At 33.7% G+C, this 10,464-nt stretch overlaps 1 long non-coding RNA gene across 1 annotated transcript; it reads left to right on the forward strand.

The window, feature by feature from the left end:
* The first annotated feature begins 134 nt into the window (after nt 1–134).
* Nucleotides 135–2,315, forward strand: LOC138131825 (uncharacterized). The gene is made up of 3 exons (XR_011159918.1): nt 135–207; nt 261–801; nt 853–2,315. It is a non-coding gene; the product is annotated as an uncharacterized lncRNA (long non-coding RNA).
* The last annotated feature ends 8,149 nt before the right edge of the window (nt 2,316–10,464 follow it).

Genomic DNA, 10,464 nt, shown 5'->3' on the forward strand with positions numbered 1-10,464 from the left:
CATCCAATGAAATTAAAGACAGACCGTAATTGCTTTTTTATCAACCATGCACTAAATTATACGTTTCTTTATGGATTATTTTTAACGATAAGAAACAAAACTTGTAATAATTTAGGTATTTAAAAAAAAGAAACATTTCGAAACCGGTGTACTTGTCCTACTCGCCTGCATGTGGTGGCACTGTATACTTAATCAGAAATAAACAAGGTATTTCTATATTCTACATTCAAAAATATTTTACACTCAATATAACTTTGCAGAATTCTTGACTTGTCGACGCATCCTCGTTATCTTCGTAATCATGAGGTTCCTGTTGCAGCAGATGTTGAGAACCAACATGTCGACATGGTAATCACAAACCACACCAACACCACCGAACCGGTGCGCTTCCATTGGACCGAATACCAAAAGAACAAAATCCTGGGTTGCATCTTTTGGGGATACTATCTCTGTTGGTTTGTGGGGTTGTTGTTGTCGACCATCTAGGTTGGTCTGCTATTTTCTACGTCACTGGAGGCTTAACACTAGTGTGGGGTCTAGCTTGGTTTTATTTCGTGTACGACTCTCCCAGACAACATCCCTGAATAATCCAAAAGGAGCGGGAGGAAATTAAAAAGACAGTTGGAGAGACTCCTTGGACCAAAATCTTGACGTCGGGTCCAGTTAGGGCTATTGTTTCGGCACAAATCTGCCTCTTGTTCAACGTGAATACCTCCGTCAACCACGTCCCCTCGTACATGGACCAAGTTCTTCATTTTAACATCAAACAAAATGGGTTGTTGTCAAGTTTACCCTACATTGGTGAGCTCTGCCTTCATATCTGGATGACCCTGATCATAAATTATGTTACAGGTTTGTACTCCATGGGTGTTGTTGTAGCCCGCATAGCAGACAAATGCCGAAATTTCTCTAATCTTCTTCAGAAGGATCTTCTCGGGACTCCCTTTCTTCCTTTCGATGCTACTTCTCACCGTCAAATTCTTTTGGGGTTACGACCCAGTAGTTTCCATTTTTGTTTTCACTTTGTGGCAGGCTGTTACGAATATTGGTATCAGTGAGTATATTAGCAAATGTTCTGGACCTTTCTCCAACATATTCTGCTACCATCTATGGTATGGGAGTTGGATGTGGAAGTCTGATAAGTTATCTGGCAACCGGACTGGTTTCTTACTTTACGGATAAAGAACAGAACTTTGAACAGTGGCGATGTATTTTTGGGTTTTGATCGGAGTGAATGCTATGGGCTTTGTTGTTTATTTAGTATTTAGCTCTGCTGATGTTCAAAACTGGGATCCTCAACTGGACAAGGCAGAAATGGTGCAGTTTAAAGACAAAGAATAAATAACATGCAGGTGAAACAAATAACCTTTCGTTGCAACAAAAACACAAGAAAAAAATCTTTGTATATTTTTTTCTTAATTTATCACTTCTTATTCTACCGTATGTTTCAAAAAATTTTTGGTCAAGTAGGTCCTGCAAAACAAAAGCATTAAAAACGTAGGGCGCAGCTTGTCAAATAAAAATTGAACTGTCAAATACGTCATTACCTTGGAAGTCAAGAAACGACTTCCAATAGAGTTGCCAAAACGAGCCTTGACTAACATAGATTTGAAAAAACATGCAAAGATTTTAAAAATTCATAATTTTAGGTTAGTGTTTATGAAGGATTTTTTATCCAGATTGAACGTTAGTGCGAATGAATATGGCATTATAAATTTAGATGATGAAACAGGAGACGGGACACACTGGACAGCTTACAAAAAAGTTGGAAATGGTGCAGTGTATTTCGATAGTTTCGGAAATTTGCAACCTCCATTAGAATTAACTGAATATTTAAACAGCAGAGGTTCTTGTAAAATAGTTTATAATCATCAAAATTTGCAATCATTTAGGGCGGTGAACTGTGGACATTTATCTTTAAAGTTTTTATATAACAATAATAATTAACAATAGTAATATCCAGCACGCTCATTGTAATTGTTTAGTATATTTGCGGCTTTCTTCTTGACAGCATCATGTCAACAACATTTACACTAACAGGAACGAATTCGGTCCTTACACATAAATTGTATCCGCCTATTGTATTAGATGACGAGAGTGAATAAAAATTTGTTACACAGTCTAGGACTGGTGTACAAATCTATGAGGGGCATGATGACCAACTCAATAGACCGGGACCAATGGCTTAACGTGACTTCCGAATCACGAGACAGAATATAGCCTTTTTTTTTTAATTTCGCCCTGGGTCGGAATTGAACCCGCGACCCTCGCGACCCTGAGCCAAAACGGACTCCCTTAGGCTATATTCTGCCTAAAAATTATTATTATTATTATTATTATTATTATTATTACCCAACAGAAGAATTCCAATTATAGGGTTCGGTTAAAATTTAATGACATCAAGAGAATAGAAAAGTATCTGTATAGCCTGAATGCTCTAGATTGACATCAGTTGCATATGCAAATGTATCGGATACTGCTAAAGTTTCTCGATTTGACGCAGTTCAAGGTACTAGAAAATAGGTCCAATTGGCAATGCAGGCCATTTGCCAATCTGCACATGTTGCACAACGGTGAAAATTTGCCTACGTCTGTTGTATGAGCTGGCAGATAAAAGAGTCTATAATGCCGCGATTTCGTACCTCGAGATCCACCAATGCAAATATTGCTAACGCTTTTTTGCAAGAAGTAGCAAAGCTGACATAGTCAAAACGATTTAACAGATATGTCTGCGCAATACATATTATTATTATTATTAAATTAAATTAACTTGCGGAGGCAAACCTTTTACGCAATTTTTGTTTAAGCAATTAAGAAGTAAAATTTAATTAATTAGTATTGTCGGATGAACTAAAGCGGAGGCCGGTATATTCAAATTTTAGTCATAACGCTTTTTAAACTGGCTAACATTTTCAGCATTGACAATCAAACTTGGAAGAGCGTTTCAATTTCCAAAAGCATGGTTTGTTAAGAAATGTTGCCTGATGCTAGTTGTTTTAAATGATTCGTTGGCAATTTTAAATTCATGCCCACGTAATCGTCTTCCTTCACTAAATAAACAAAAGTTTTCCACATTTTCAGGAAAAAGATTATGCGTTAATCGAAACATTTGAATCAAATCAGCTCTATCGAATCTCTCTTCAAGTTGCGGAATTTTTAATATTTTTAAACGTTCTTCGTATGGGAGGTGTGATAAATTGGGCGACCATCTAGTTATTGCATGTTGCACTCTTCCTAATAAAAGTTGGTCTTTCTTGTAAAGGGGACGCCAGACTGATATAGCAATAGTTATTTGGACAACTAGTCCAGAAAATGATATTTTGCGAGTGTGAATGGTATTGCGTAGCCAAGGCGCTAGCCGCGGCGGAGCCACACGACCACTAGCAAACCACTAGTAACTTCCATGTCAAACTTTATTGACATTTAAGAATCAATGCTGCCAGCCCATTCTCTCGCGAATTTTTAACCAAGGTCACTTTTGTAAGTACTAGGCCGGAAATTTAACGTTCCCGGCGGATTTTGAATCATGCAAAACCGTCGACAACGGCCGGCGGCATGAAAAGTCCATTTGAGGTCGTATATAGGTGCTATATAAATTACTCCTAAACTGTGTGAAGGGGAAGGAAAAATTTTCTTCAAAAGGTACAAGGTGCCAACAGCTTTCCTAGCGGCTTTATTTGTTTGCTCTGTCCAAGAAATATCCTGCGTTACCGTCACTCCAAGATCAACTTGTGATGCTACTATTGGAATATCAGTGTTGTCTATGTTATATGTGATCTTTGGATTTTTTTTTGCCAAAATGCATCACTGTACATTTGTTTGTATTAAGTGGGAGTTTCCAGTTTATGCACCACTCGTGAAGTATATTCACTTTATGCTGTAGGTCACACTCCTTGTCTGTTAGACAACCAAATAATTTAAGATCATCAGCATATGCTGAATAACCAGTTTGCTGTGACAGTAACAAATCAGACGTATAAGTAAGGAATTATATTGGACCTAAAACTGAGCCTTGGGGAACGCCGCTGGCAACACTCTTTTATAAAGGAAAATGACTACCAACACGAACTACAAATGTTCTCACCGACACAAAGAGCTTGCAATTTGTGCAGCAACAGGATGTGGGAAACTTTGTCAAACGCCTTGCTAAAGTCCAAATATACGACATCAAGAGAGCCTTTTTGATCCAAGATCTTAGTCCAACTATTAAGTGAAGGTACAAGATTAGTGATAACGGATCGATTAGACAGGAATCCGTGCTGGTAAGTTGGAATATGACTGTTATCATGAAAATGCTGAAGCAAATAATGAGTTATTATTCTTTCCAGTAACTTACAAACAAGGCAAGTCAAGCAATGGGTCGATAGTTACTGACATCGAGTTTGTCAGCTTTTTTGAAAATTGGAGTAACTATAGCTTGTTGCCACAGCTTGGGAAGTCTACCAGTAGGAAATGACGTTTGCACTATTTTTGTTAATGGTTCCAAAATTTGGTCGCAATTTGTTTTTAAAACTTTAAAAATCAATTTATCCGGGCCAGGAGCTACATTTTCAGACAAGTTGTTTATTTGTTGTCTAACCATCTCTTTAGTTATACTTATGTCAGTTAATAAATTCTTATATTTGAAACTACTGATATTAGGCAGCAATAAAGTTGAGTCTGATGAGTACACAAATGCGAAAAAATCTGCAAATGCATTTATTGTTTCTGAAAAATTAGAGCACAACACGTTGTCTTTGTTTCGAATGATAGGTATAGCTGGGTAAAAATCACCAAGGTGGCAAATTACAAGTTTGGGTTTATGGTGAAAAAACTTGGAAGCTATGATTATGAAAATTAGCTTAAATCGTCACTAAACTTGTGTATAAATAATATTTAAATTGGGCAAGCACAAAACACATTATTTTTTTTCTAATTTGTTTTTCAAAAAAGCCATCGCAAAAAATCGTCATTTCGAGAACTTTCTTTTTTTAGCATTAGCTTTTTTTCTTCGGCGCAAATTAGCGCAAATAAGACGAACTATCATTTTTTAGTAACTTTTTCGGCCTTGTTTTGGTATTTTCAGCCTCGTGGTGCCATATTATTTTTTTTCGTATCCCACCTCCACCCGGCGGCACGGCAATTTTGCCGGAGTACATACACTATTACGGATAATACTATCAAGTAATAGTGCAGTGCTTATCAACATAATTACCGGCGTCTCGCCTCCGCATTTTGACTTTTTTGTGTTTTATGTTCTGTGTCAATGTTAAGGAATTTCCTCACGATGTGACATGAGTATAATAATATACCTTTTTGAATTTCAACCACCAATGTGTTCTCTAAGTCCAAAATTTTTAAATTTTTAAAAAGAAATTGGGGTACTATTCCTGTTGCTGAAATTATAAATGGTAAAATCGAAATTTTTTCTAAACACCAAAGATTTCTCATAGCAACGGAGAGTTCTAAATATTTATTAATTTTTGTATTATATGTCTGTGTTATATTGTGTGAATTTGGAACAGCTATATCAAAAGATATGCTTGCTTTTGTTGTTTATTTAAAATAATAATGTCTGGTCTGTTATGCTGAATGTGAATGTCAGTTAAAACTGTCCGATCAAAATATAATTTGTAATTGTCATTTTCTAAACAACTTTCTGGTTTATAAATGTAATGTGGTTGTGTATCCTTTAATAAATTGAATTTAACTGCTAAATTCATGTGTATAATTTTTGCGAATATATCATGACGTTTTTTATATTCGCTTTGAGCCAAAACGGTGCAAGAAGAAAGGATGTGTTCAATGGTTTCCCCTTCGGTTCCGCAAATCCTACATTTATCAATGATCGATTGTAAACCGCATATGTGTTTTTTATAATTTCTTGTATTTATAACACGATCTTGTATTGCAAATATAAAACCCTCAGTCTCAGGATGAATATTTGATTTTTTAAGCCATGCATGAGATGCTTGAATATTAATTTCTGGCTGTTCTAGCTCTTTAAAATATCTCCCATGTAAAGACTTTTGTTTTATATTTGCTATAGTGTCAGGTATATTTGGCTCAACAATATCTGAAATTACATTATCACTTAAATTTAAAGGTGTGTAACCTTTATCCGCTGAAACCAAAGCATTAAAAAAAGTGTTATCACGAGCTCTATTGAGAAAATAATTTTTTAGTGAAGCAATTTGATTGTGTTGTAGAATTTCTAGATTTGAAAAACCCCTACCACCATTTTCGCGTGGTAAATTAAGTCTTTCAACAGCAGATTTGGGGTGATGTTTACAAAATTTTGTAAAGAGAACTCTAGTTTGAATATTTATATTCTGTAAATTAGTTTTGGACCATTTTATAACACCAAAAGAATAGGTCAACAATGGAACAGCATATGTATTAACTGCTTTAATTAAATTATTACCGTTTAATTTTGATTTTAGAATAGATTTAGTTCTTAAATAAAATTGTTTTTCTAAATTTTCTTTTATTATTGAATGTTGAATATGATTTGATTGATTAATACCTAAATATTTATAAAATTCTCCTTTATTTAAATTTTTAATGATTTCTCCTTCTTTAGTTATATATTCTAAATTTTCGTAATGACCACGACATATTGATTGCGTTTTACACTTATCAATACCAAAACTCATGCCAATATCATTTGAGAAATTTTCAGTTATTGTTAGTAAAGATAAAATGTGATTCTTTTTAGATGCATAAAGTTTTATGTCATCCATATAAAGAAGGTGATTTAATTTGGATAGTGAGGTATTACTAACTCTAATATTGAAACCATATCCAGTGCTATTTAATAGATTTGTCAAAGGATTGATGGCTAGACAAAACCATAAAGGACTTAAAGAATCTCCTTGATAAATTCCCCGTTTAATTTGAATAGGCTCGGATTTTAATTTAGTATTGTTTATTGATAAATTTAAAGTAGTTTTCCAAAATGTCATAACATGTGATAAAAAGTTAATCAAATCCAAATTAATTTTATAAATTTTAAGAATTTTAATTAACCATGAATGTGGTACTGAATCATAGGCTTTTTTGTAGTCTATGAATGCGGTACAAATATTTCTATTATTTTTTCTAGCTTGTTCCATTATTACCGTATCTATTATGAGTTGTTCTTTACAACCAAAACACTCCTTAACACAACCTTTTTGTTCTTCATTAAGTATATTTAATTTTTGACAATGATCGTAAATTATTACTTTAATGCAAGATGTCATAATTTTATAAATTGTAGGCAGACATGTGATTGGCCTATATTTTGATGGATTTTTAGTATCGGAATCTTTTGGTTTCAGATATGTTATACCATGGGCCAAAAACTCTGGAAATGTGTTAGGTTCACTAATAAATCCGTTAAAGTGATCAAGTAAGCATTTATGAATGCAAGTAAATTTTTTTAACCAAAAGTTATGAATTTGGTCACCTCCAGGGGATTTCCAATTATGTGAACTATTAATATTTTTAACTAAAATTTCAAGGCTAATTTGAATATGATGTGGATTATTACTATCTGGTATCTCATTTTCTAAATTAGGAATCCATTCTGCCTGATTATTAAATTGAACTTCATTTGACCATATGTTTGACCAGAATTCTTTAATTTCATTTATCTAATCCCGTGGGATAAATGACACTTATCCCACTCATTTGAGTGGAATAAGGAACTTCATTACCGGACGCATTGCATTACTCCACTCAGTGGGATAAGTGAGCTTCATTACCCCACTCAGTGGGATAAGTAAGTCATTATTCCACTGAGTGGTGTAATGAAACTGGCGGAAATAAATTAGATTTATACTTTTTTTTTTTAATTCGGGGCGGTCTTAGATAAAATTTTGTACATAACACGTGGGCTAAAGCATATTACAGGAAACTCGTGTGATTACAGATGAACTCGGGCTAACGCCCTCGTCATCTGCAATCTTCACACTCGAATCCTGTAATATTGCTTTTATCCCACTAATTGTGTAAATAACTATTATATTTGGTAGACCATTATTATTTTGAGTTTTATTATCTGCTAAATTTTTGTAAAACAACTTCTCATTATTTCTAAATAATTTATTTTCAAATTTCCGTTGTTTATTATTTTTATATCTTTTTAATCGTTTAGAATAAATATTCAATTTTTGTAATAAAGTGTCTTTAATTTCTATTAATGTTTCATTATATTCGTTATATTTTAAACAATGTATTCTGTTTTTATTTAAAATCGATTTAATACAGTTATTTAGATGATTAGAATTTATACCCTTTAAATATTGAGTTATTCTACCTAAATCTCGTCTGATATTGTTAATGCGTTTATTTAGTCTTCGTTCCCATTTTGGTAATTCTTTAGCTTTTATATTATTTGTCTGGTCAATTTCTGTTGAACCATTTAATCTGATAATTGTTAAAGCTCCACTATATATGATACTGTGTAATTTTCTAAAACTTGTCGTGTTATTTACAAATTTAGGTAAAATGAATTGATTTAAAATTTCAATCATTGCAAAGAATTTTTTGGAGCTTTGTTGTTTAGGTAATAGTGGTCTATTAAATGGTTCTATATGTTCAAATTCGTTCAGAGTTCTATTAAATTCATCTTCAATTTGTTCTTTAAAATTTTGATGGTAGTAAAAATTTTGATTAATAACATGTATATCATTATAACTCAAGTCTAAATTATTTATGTCGTTTTGTATCGTGTTGTTTGGTGTTGAATTACTTTGATAACAGAAAGAGTCATTATGATTTGGTAAACTTTGTAAACTTTGCGGTTCAACAGAATTTTCAACTAAATTATTAGAAACTTCATTATTGTCAGAATAATTAATTGACAATTCTAACTTTACATCATTTTTGATCTTTTCTAAAATTGCCGAAGGGATATAGTTTTTCTTCATAATGGCTCTCCTCTGGTCAGCTAAATTTTGAATAGTAACAGGAAACTGGGGGTACTTACTTTGGAATGCTTTAAATAAATCAAGCCTGTAAGTACTCACAACATCCTGTAGTTTCGTGATCCGAAAATATTCCCGTATAATGAAAATATTCATTTCCATAGTCCATTTTTTGCGTTGCACCATTGGATTGCAGTGAAGCACTTGCAACAACATTTGGCGCGTTTTTATTAGAGAGCGAATTTATTGACATTTAGACAGTTGTCACGGCACTCTCTCAATATTATTATTATTATTATTATTATTATTATTATTATTATTATTTGGTATGTTGGTTAACAGGTTGTACACCCAAACAAAAACCAACAGTAAACAGCGTTATACAATGCAACAGCTCAAAAAGCGACTGTGTACCCGTTGCGGGAAACGCTCAATTAAACCTCTGAAATGCAGGTAATGAATCTCTTAAATTGTCCAAGACTAATCACAAAAATATCGCACTCACTACAGTTGCTATTGAATAATGTGCAGGCAGTATAAAGAGGGGAACGATGCAGTATATTAGTAACTGCTCGCGGAACATAAAAAAACGACCAGATCTAAGATTTGCCCGAGGCACATTGAAATAAATTTGGGATAACAAGAAGGGAGAATTAATAATGCCGTGTATGATCTTATATAGAAATATCAGAAAGCTATCATTACGTCTCATATTGAGAGAACGCAGATTTGCCATATCATAAAGAACAGAATTAGGAGTACCTCTTGGAGGAAATTCCGCAATTAACTTTAACAGAAGATACTTGGCAAACTTCCTCTGAACCGAGTCCAAAGCATCAACACCTCTTCGATAGATCGGCGACCATACAATTGAACAGTAAATCCTTGAAAGTGAAACACTTAGTCAATAAAGCATTCCCAATTCTATAATCGAACATAAGCGGCTTGGTCTTACGAGAGAACGAGAGAATGTAGCATTTGTCACGATTCAAGGGGAGACCATTACTGCGACACCAACCATAAAGCACATCAACATTTGATTGCAAACGCATACAGTCAGAAATATCTCTAATAGTAGAATACAGCTTAACATCATCAGCAAACAAAAGCACATTTAAATTAAATATTTCAACGATATCGTTAATAAACAAAAGGAAAAGCAAGGGACCTAAATTAGACCCTTGGGGAACACCGAGCAGAATAGAAACCTAAAACATTTACGTAACAAAAACGATCCGATAAATAAGACTCGAATAGATTTAAAAGAGAGTCACTGAATCCGAAGTGTCTGAGTTTATTTAATAAGATGTTATGATCGATGCGATCAAATGCTTTTGAAAAGTCGGTGTAGATGACATCAACCTGAGTATTTTTATCCAACGCAGCTGAAATGAAATGCGAGATGCAAGATAAATTGGTGGACGTAGACCTACCCCTAAAAAATCCATGCTGATGTTCAGAGATAACATTTTGTACATTAGTATATATATAAGAGTAAATAATAGACTCAAATACCTTGGAAATATGCGGTAGAGTGGTGACAGGTCTATAATTTGAGATAATATTCTTTTTA

This window comes from Tenebrio molitor, chromosome 5 (assembly GCF_963966145.1).
Source record: "Tenebrio molitor chromosome 5, icTenMoli1.1, whole genome shotgun sequence".
Classification (NCBI taxonomy): Eukaryota; Metazoa; Arthropoda; class Insecta; order Coleoptera; family Tenebrionidae; genus Tenebrio; species Tenebrio molitor.